Source organism: Epinephelus lanceolatus, chromosome 15 (genome assembly GCF_041903045.1).
Source record: "Epinephelus lanceolatus isolate andai-2023 chromosome 15, ASM4190304v1, whole genome shotgun sequence".
Lineage (NCBI taxonomy): Eukaryota > Metazoa > Chordata > Actinopteri > Perciformes > Serranidae > Epinephelus > Epinephelus lanceolatus.
The window spans coordinates 10,254,472-10,263,203 of record NC_135748.1 but is presented as its reverse complement, the minus strand read 5'-3'; the positions used below and the strand labels follow the sequence as shown (position 1 = coordinate 10,263,203).

At 40.0% G+C, this 8,732-nt stretch overlaps 1 pseudogene; it reads left to right on the top strand.

Moving 5' to 3' along the window:
* The first annotated feature begins 4,166 nt into the window (after positions 1-4,166).
* On the top strand, positions 4,167-7,770 carry LOC144467055 (uncharacterized; annotated as a pseudogene).
* The last annotated feature ends 962 nt before the right edge of the window (positions 7,771-8,732 follow it).

The window sequence follows — 8,732 nt, the reverse complement described above, 5'->3', positions numbered from 1 at the left end:
ACTTAAATTAATGTAGCAATGTGCAATGTGAATGCAGGAAAGTGAGAATTGCCATGTAGGTAACTGAAAATTTCCCAGACAAAATGATTATTATCATTATGTTACATTACTATTACATTACATTACATTGTCTATAGTGCTAACAACAGGTACCCTTTGGGAGTGGATTTCAGGGGCTTCACTGAGTGTCTTGTTTTGCTTTTTGCCCCCCTCGCCTGGATTTTGCACCCATGGACACTTTCAGCATTCATTTATTTTCACTGGTTCAGCAGCAAGTGGAGCTTCAGCCTCCTCTGGGACAAGAGTTTCAACCATTTGGACTTCTTGTGGTTCTGCATGGTCTTGCTCAGCCTGTCTGGTTCTCCTTGACTTTTTTTTAACCAGCTCCTGCGATTGACTAGTCTCTGAGATAATCTTGTTATCATCATGTTTTTGCTCAATCTGTGTTTTTTGCACTTGTCTTTGCAGTAAAAGTTTTTCGAAAAAATGAGGAATTGAATTGATTGCTCATTTGTATACACAACACTTGATAAGTCTAAATAGGCAAGAATCTAAAGGACAAGAATATATGGGAAGAAAATGTCATTGCCTGTTGAAGACATTTAGTTAGCAACTTGTATAAGCTGCAGATTTTTAGTATTCGTGGTTTATTCATTCAATTAGATTCAAATTTGCTTTATTGGTGTAAATATCACAACAACAATATTGCCAAAGCATCAAGAATCAATTTAACAAAACTTAATGAATTTCATGAATCAAAACAAGAAAAGAGTAGCATAGTACTGTTAAAACTTGCTCTGTTTGTGGGCGTACATGTGTGTTCAAGTTATATTATTGTATGTGTGATTTTGTATATGTGTGTATATGGGGAAGAAATAATTAAAAGAAAAATAATAATAGTAATAATAATAATGATTAAAATAACTGTGATAATAATCACAATTATTTTAATATCTTTTTTTAGTATCTTTTTTTTGATGAAAATAAATGATAATTTAATCATTAAAGATTCCTTCAAGACATGTTTAACGTATATGAATGTTTCTCTTTGAATAATAATGTATGATATAGTTTTTCCACAAAAAAATTCAATTATCTTGTTAAAATCCTTAAAATGACATCTACACCTTCTCCCTCATTAAAAATGCTAGAATCTATCAATATGCCAATTTTATTCTTCATCCCAAAGGTTTCACTGTTAAGTCCATTCTCATTGTATGTGCACTGGAGGCTTCAAGTTTCCACATCACACTTGTGTAAGTTGAACATTGGACCATGACTGGCTTCTAAAATATTTGTGATGTCACAAATCATGCTTGTAGCCCTTCCAAAGAATGAACGACATATTCAAGTTTTTGGCTTTTGATATGCAGACATATTTTAATTAAATGGTTCAAACATAGGCTACATAAGCCACCAACATAGGCTCGTAGCCCTAGCCCTTAAAATCATATGAGCATTTTCAGCAGATAAATGTGAAAACAGCCTTCGAGTGTCAAGCTCTGCACATGCATCATTCTGCACAGTGAGGCTCAAACATTAATCTGTAGGAACAAGAAGAAAACATTTTTGAGTGGAGGAGGATTAAGTTATTGTAAACCATGGTTTTTAAAACCTTCATCCCAAACCCATCCCAAAGATCATTATTTGGTCTCATATTACATTTTTGGGAAGTTATTACAGTTTAGATTTTCACCTTCCCACATATGTAATAATTTCCTGCAAATGTAATAGTTACTACATTTGCGGAAAATTGTGTGTTACGTTTGTAGTAGGCAGCTGCTATTGCGTTTGTGGGAAATTTATTACATTTGCAGGATTATTACATTCAAAGTTGCAGATTTGTATTACGTTTGTGGTTTATTACGTTTGTGGGCTGTTATTATGTTTAAGCATCTACAATGGTGTAAATTGAGAGTATTTTAATTAGGGAGAATGATGTACCCACCACTCTTGGCCACACGAGTGAATTTTAAAAACTCATTACTTAAAATTATCTCATTAGCCTTAAGGCGAGGGGTAAAGAAGAGTCATGGTGTGACAAAATGCTTCAAAGAATACAAAAACAAGAATAATGACTAAGAAAGAAAGCCACGAGTTTAGCTGAGAAACTTCTAAAGAAAATCAGTTGAGTGGTCCTGTGGCTTCAGAGCCAGACTAATTACGCCCAGTAGCCTAAATTGCTGTGTGCATGTGTACGGTGAGAGTATGAGTGTGGCAGGAGAACAATAGTGTCTGATTAAACCATCCTCACCGCCCCATGGGTCTTCATCCCCTGGACTCCTTGCAATCATAGCCAGTCTCTTTGCATAACCTCCATCAATCTGGAATTAAATTGTGAATTACATGAATTACACTAATCGGCTTTCCTATTAGGCAGTCATGATAAACTCATTATGTATCAAGCCAGAAGCAATGTGATGATACATTTGTTAGCTGTGTACTGATTATATGTATGTAATCTGCCATTGTTACTGAAAAAAACACATCTGCTTAGAGGTACCTTGGAGAAAACAGGTAATTAATTGTTGGTAATGGAGAAAATAAATTGCTGTGTGATGCATATACACGCTGTTAAGATATTCAAAGCCTTTCTTGCAAAATATGTACAAATACAGCTGTCGAAAAATAAATAATGTTTCTCATAAAAAGGCTCCCGGTCTCACTTTAATTTGACTTGTTTTGTGAACATCTTTGGAGACTAGAGTAATAAATACAAGTAGCTGATAGCAGCTCTGTGACATCAGGGAGAAGCTCAGACAGGAGAAAAAATACAGAAGAAAATGTTTGGTAGCAGTAACTCCTTTTAAGCTTTGGGTTGGCTAGAAACAGATGAAACAGATAAAGTTCATGCAGGGTGTCTGTTATCCTCTATTTTGAGTCAGCTTTCTGTTTTTTTGAATATGGAGATATAATCTTGCTGTTTGCTTTTTGTTTATGGTTTGGCTGAGCTGCTGAGTAGCATACAGAATCAGAATAAGAGTCAGTTTAAAGTTTAGTGCTAATTAAATTTTCACATAAGGAATTTGCTTTGGTGTCTTGGTGAATGACAAATATGGTCAGAACAAATAAAAATATAAGCAAGTATTGCAGAGATCAAGAGGCATAAATATAGGATAGAATAAAGTCATAATAAACATTTGGAATAATTAACCCTTTGGGCCCTAGGCCTTTTTTGGGGTATTTTTTTTACTGCCTTTACCTTTAAGCTCATATCACAGTCATTATAAAGGTTACATACACATGGTTTTTTTTGTTTTGTTTTTCAGGACAATCTGGGCTAACCAGATTTGCCATCATTCCATGTCCTTCTATGTGCCTGTATTTTATATTAATTTTTAAATCAATAATCCATTGACTCATTCACAAGTCAAAAATGTGTTTTATTTGAGAGAAACATGCATTATTTACATCTAAGATAATAGAAAAATAGTAATAATATTATTCCTCACTGTGTCGGACAAATGTCGGAAAATTAAGGCCCTTAAAAAGTATTAAAAATTCTTAATCACAATTTTATGAAGTATTAAATTTGCTTGGCATTCAAGCTTTGACAAAAGTATCCATGAATGTATAATTTATTTTCCTCCTTGCGACTGTTACAAACAACAATGTGTAGGTAGGCACGCTCGGACTACCACTCGGGGCCATGCGTGTACCCGTGCGACATCATGCGACGGTGCACGTCCAGGCGCCAAACAGGGGAGCAAAAGACAATGGGGAAATGCAAGTTCGCCGACTCCTGGCTGGAGATGCCGGAGTTTAAAGACTGGATAAAGATGGTAGAGGGTAACAACCGGGAGGCCTATTGCAAATACTGCAGAAAGAAGATTAGCGTAGCCTCGATGGGAATAAATGCAGTAAAATCACACATGCAAGGGGCTAGCCACAAGGCTGCCATTAGCTACAGAGAGCGGCAGCTCTCCATTTCAAATTTCTGCGGTCCTCCAGCGCCACGACCAGGTAACGTGACAGCTGAGCCAGCAAACACATCTGTGACTGCGACTGCGACTGTGACTGCGACTGCGACAGCGACGTCTACCGACATAAGGGTGGCTCCGGGCAGCGGACCAACGATTTGTGCCGAGGTTATCTGGTGTCTCCACACAGCTGTTAGTCACCACTCGTTGAACTCCAATGAAGGAATCTCTGACATCTGTAAGTCAATGTTTCCAGATTCAGACATTGCTAGGACGTTCACATGTGGCAAAGACAAAACGGGATACATGATGAGATTCGGGCTGGCGCCGTATTTTAAGCAACAGCTTGTAGAGAGCATCAACAGAGCTAGTCCGTTTGTCCTGATGTTCGACGAGTCCCTGAACCAGTCAACTAAAAATAAGCAGCTGGACGTCCACGTTCGTTTTTGGGAGGATGACTGTGTCCAGGCCAGGTATCTGGACGGTCAATTCCTGGGACATGGAACAGCTGAGGACCTGTTGCATCATATTAAAGTAAGTGTACTGTGTATGCCTACTAGTCTGCTAGCATTTCATTTTCCCTTTATTTGTGTGTGTGTGTGTGTGAGAGAGAGAGAGAGAGAGAGAGAGAGAGAGAGACAGAGAGAGAGGGAGAGAGTGTGTGTGAGAGAGAGAGAGAGTGTGTGTGTGTGTGTGTGTGTGTGTGTGTGTGTGTGAGAGAGAGAGAGAGAGTGTGATGATTTTAACTGATTGCCGTGTGAATTTACAGGAATGTGTTGTAAAACTGAATCTGAGGCAGCTTGTCTCAATCAGTATGGATGGTCCCAATGTCAACTTGAAGTTGGGAGACTTCAGCACGGAGAGCTGTATGGAGCTCAACTGGTCAAGGTTGGAAGCTGTGGGCTTCACACCCTCCACAATGCAGTAAAGGCAGGCTTTACTATGTGGAAGCTGGAAAAGCTCCTCCGGGCTCTCCACTTCCTCTTCCACAATGTTCCAGCTAGGAGGGAGGACTTCTATGTCAATAAAATTTAATTTGATTATGCAGTACGTGGATGCTGTCAAGAAAAAGACGCTCCCCCATCCGGGCACTGCCTCTTACGACACCATTGAGGCGGCACAAGCTGATCCCCTCTACAGTGCCAAACTTCAGTTCTTCATGGCAATATCCAGGACCTTCAACCCCTTCCTGACGAAATATCAGACTGATGAGCCAGTTTTGCCCTTCTTGGCCAAAGATCTGAGTGACCTGCTAAAGGTAATAATTACAATAAGGCCTACATCAACTGAATATGATTAATCTATATGAAGAGTTCTTACACTGATTGCTTACTACAGTTGCAATCAAATTTATTCAACCCCCATTGCATATTAGGCCTACTGGCAAAATATACAATTTCTCAGCTGTTTGCAATAAACAGATTACACAAGAACTGTTTAAGTAGTTCAATGAAACTAATATTACAAGGGTTTTGATCCAAATTCAACACAAAATGCTACTTTTAATGACTACTGCAGTCTCAAAATTATTCAACCCCTTCATGACAAGCATCTTCAGTACTTAGTAGAGCACCCTTTTGCTGTTACGACCTGCTGCAAACGTGATGCATAGCCAGACACCAGCTTTAGACAGCGTTCCTGAGGAATCTTAGCCCATTCCTCATGGGCAATGGCCTCCAGTTCAGTAATATTCTTGGGTGTGCGTTTTGCAACCGCCTTCTTCAAATCCCACTAGAGATTTTCTATGGGGTTCAAGTCAGGCGACTGTGACGGCCACTCTAGAATCTTCTGAGACCAAGCCTTGGTGGACTTTGAGGTATTCTTTGGATCATTATCCTGTTGGAAGGTCCAATGACGCCCAAGCTTCAGCTTCCTCACAGACGACACAACGTTTTTACCTAAGATTTCCTGATACTTGACTGAATCCATCATGCCCTCCACACGCTGCAGGTTTCCAGTGCCAGAGGCAGCAAAGCAGCCCCAGAGCATCACTGAGCCACCGCCATGCTTCACTGTAGGCAGGGTGTTCTTTTCAGCATATGCTTCATTCTTCTTCCTCTAGACATACCGCTGTTCCATAGGCCCGAAGAGTTCCAGTTTTGTTTCATCACTCCACAGAACAAAATTCCAAAACTTCTATGGCTTATTTATATTTATACTTTATACTTTTATACTTATTTATATGGTTTTGAGCATAATGGAGCCGACTTTTCTTGTGCTTTTGGGTCAGTAGTGGTGTACGTCTTGGAGTCCCGGCATGGAGCCCTTCAGTGTTTAGTATGCACCTTATTGTGCAAACTGAAACCTCAGTGCCTGCTGCCACCAAGTCTTGCCGCAGGTATTTTGCAGTCACTCGAGGGTTTTTGACCACTTGCCCTCTCAGGAATCTGCTGGCAGCTGCTGACAGTTTCCTCTTTCTGCCACGTCCAGGTCGTGTAGCCACTGTTCCTTTAACTTTGAACTTGCGAACTATGTTTCCAGCTGTATCTCTAGGAACATTCAGAGCTTTTATACCTCTCCAACCAGATAGTGTAAATGTTAATAGTTGAACATTTTAGCATTTTGTTGTACTGCTAGTAATGGTAATAGCAGTTACTGTATGTAGTTTCAAATAGATATATTGAAACTCTTTTTCTCAGGTTCACTGACAGGGCAATAACTTGTTTTAAAAACTATAAATCTTGACTTTCTGTACCATTTACAGCATATGTTTACAGTTTATGTTTTGTTTGTCAGGCACTTCAGAGCAAGCCATGAAGCAGAGTAGGGGAGCTTTCTGTGCTCATCTTCAGGAAAGAGTGTATACAGGGCCTGGTTACTAGGTTAAGAAACTGCAGGAGAAAAGCCCCTTGAAATTTCCAGTGGTCAGGGCCATAGCATGTTTGGATCCCACAAACATGCACAGGGATCCAGAGTGGTGCCTCAGAATGATGAAGACTACAGTCCAGAAATTCCTACAGGACAGTCAGTTGACAGGAGGTGTCTCAGCTGGTAGGAAAAATAAAGTACAGTATAATGAGAGTAGAAGTGGATAGGTCACCGTATGGCCTCTGATATCTGCTCTTTATATTATGTAGCTACTTCCATCTGATGAAATTCTGCAAGACAGTTTCATTTTTATGCATTTTTGTATTTGTGTGGAATTGTCTAAGCTCCAAAAAGCTTCTAGAAGATTAAACACTTCTGAAAGATACATTACATAGCTTATGCTTTGATGTGTGCAGATGCTGTGAGCCATGTATTTGTCAAGTGAATGATGAACTAAATGTCTGCAATAAAATTGAACACATTAGTAATTACGTATTTAATTCCCCTGTTGCAGGTGACGTGATCGTCCAACAGTTTGAGAGCTTTCTCACTGTTGAGGCTAGAGATGAGCATTTCCTCTCCTTTCAGCCACTGCAGTAGCGGGTTGATGTGTTCCTGCACTCAGCACTCAAGTCTTACCCTGAAGTGTCAAAGTTCTGTCAAACCCTTCTGCTCCTGTCCTATGGTCAAGCCACAGTAGAGAGAGGATTCTCAGTCAACAAGCAGGTTGAAACCTGCAGTATACTTGAAGAGTCGATGCGACGAGGTCAGTGTTTGTGGGGGTGTTCTAAAGGTACGTCTGACCAAGGAGCTCCTGGCTTCTGTAGCTTCCGCCAGGTCAAAGTACAGGATTTACTTTGAACAACAATGTCAGAAAAAAGAGAATGCCACACAAACCCTCAAGAGAAAAGCAGCTGAAGCAGAACTAGAAGATCTGAAAAAGAAGACAAAAATCCTGTAAGAAGTGTGCAGCACACTACAGAAAGATGCAGATCAACTTGCTGAAAACAACACACGACATGAACTGAGGCACATGTCTTGAGTTTTGATATTGGTGTAATTGTAATTTCACCAAGTTGTTGTTTTCAGCAAGTTGGCCTTGAAGAGCTGATATTGAGCTTTAGAGCTGTGTTATTGGTTATGACCTAAGGTGTATTTTATTAAACCTGCCTTTGGTTTAATTATTCTTTCAAGCTTTATTCCTTCTCATTTTATCTGAGTTCTGTTGTATGTTTGTGCTCCATAGATTTAATTGCAAACTACAACTGTTTAGTAAGTTAAAGATGCGTTGCTGCTAACGACAGCTTGAAGTGACGATGAGGTCTTAAGTTTTTTGTGGAAGGTCTTAAAAAGGTCTTAAAAAGGTATTGAAATTAACATCAGGATTCCTGCATATACCCTGAACATGCACCTCCGCAGAAATGTAACTACACATCACAGCGACAAGTGGCAGCGGCTAATTTATACAATGTAAAATGCTATAGGCTTGTGCTAAAAACATTAGCATGTTGTATTAGTGGGGAAAATGTGCCCAGCAAAAGACCAGTGCTTTGTCTGTGAATGCTGCGAATTATAATGAAGCCAATTTGTGTACTTGTGTTTGAAATTGTCGGGATATAGCCAATCAACTAAACTTTACAGCACTTCACAGAAACCCCGCCACCAACTAGTGTTTTGGAAGCTTAACTGCAGAGTGACACAGACACAACACTGCACAAGTATTAACGCTCACAACAGCGTAAGCCACGTGTGAAGGCTACGGTGTAGGCTCTGTGTAGAGCTGACTCACTATCCATCTTTAGTGTCAGTGGGGGTCCTGGGCCTTTTTGAGGAGGCCAGCTGCAGTCAGGAAGAAACTACTCTTATGGTGGGAGGTTTCTGAATCTGATGGACTGCAGTCTTCTACCCAAGGGAAGTGTTTTAAAGAATATGTGACCAGGGTTGGTGAGGCCGCAATCTGTCCTACCCACCTCAAGGTCCCAGAAATGTGTAGGTCCTGGAGGG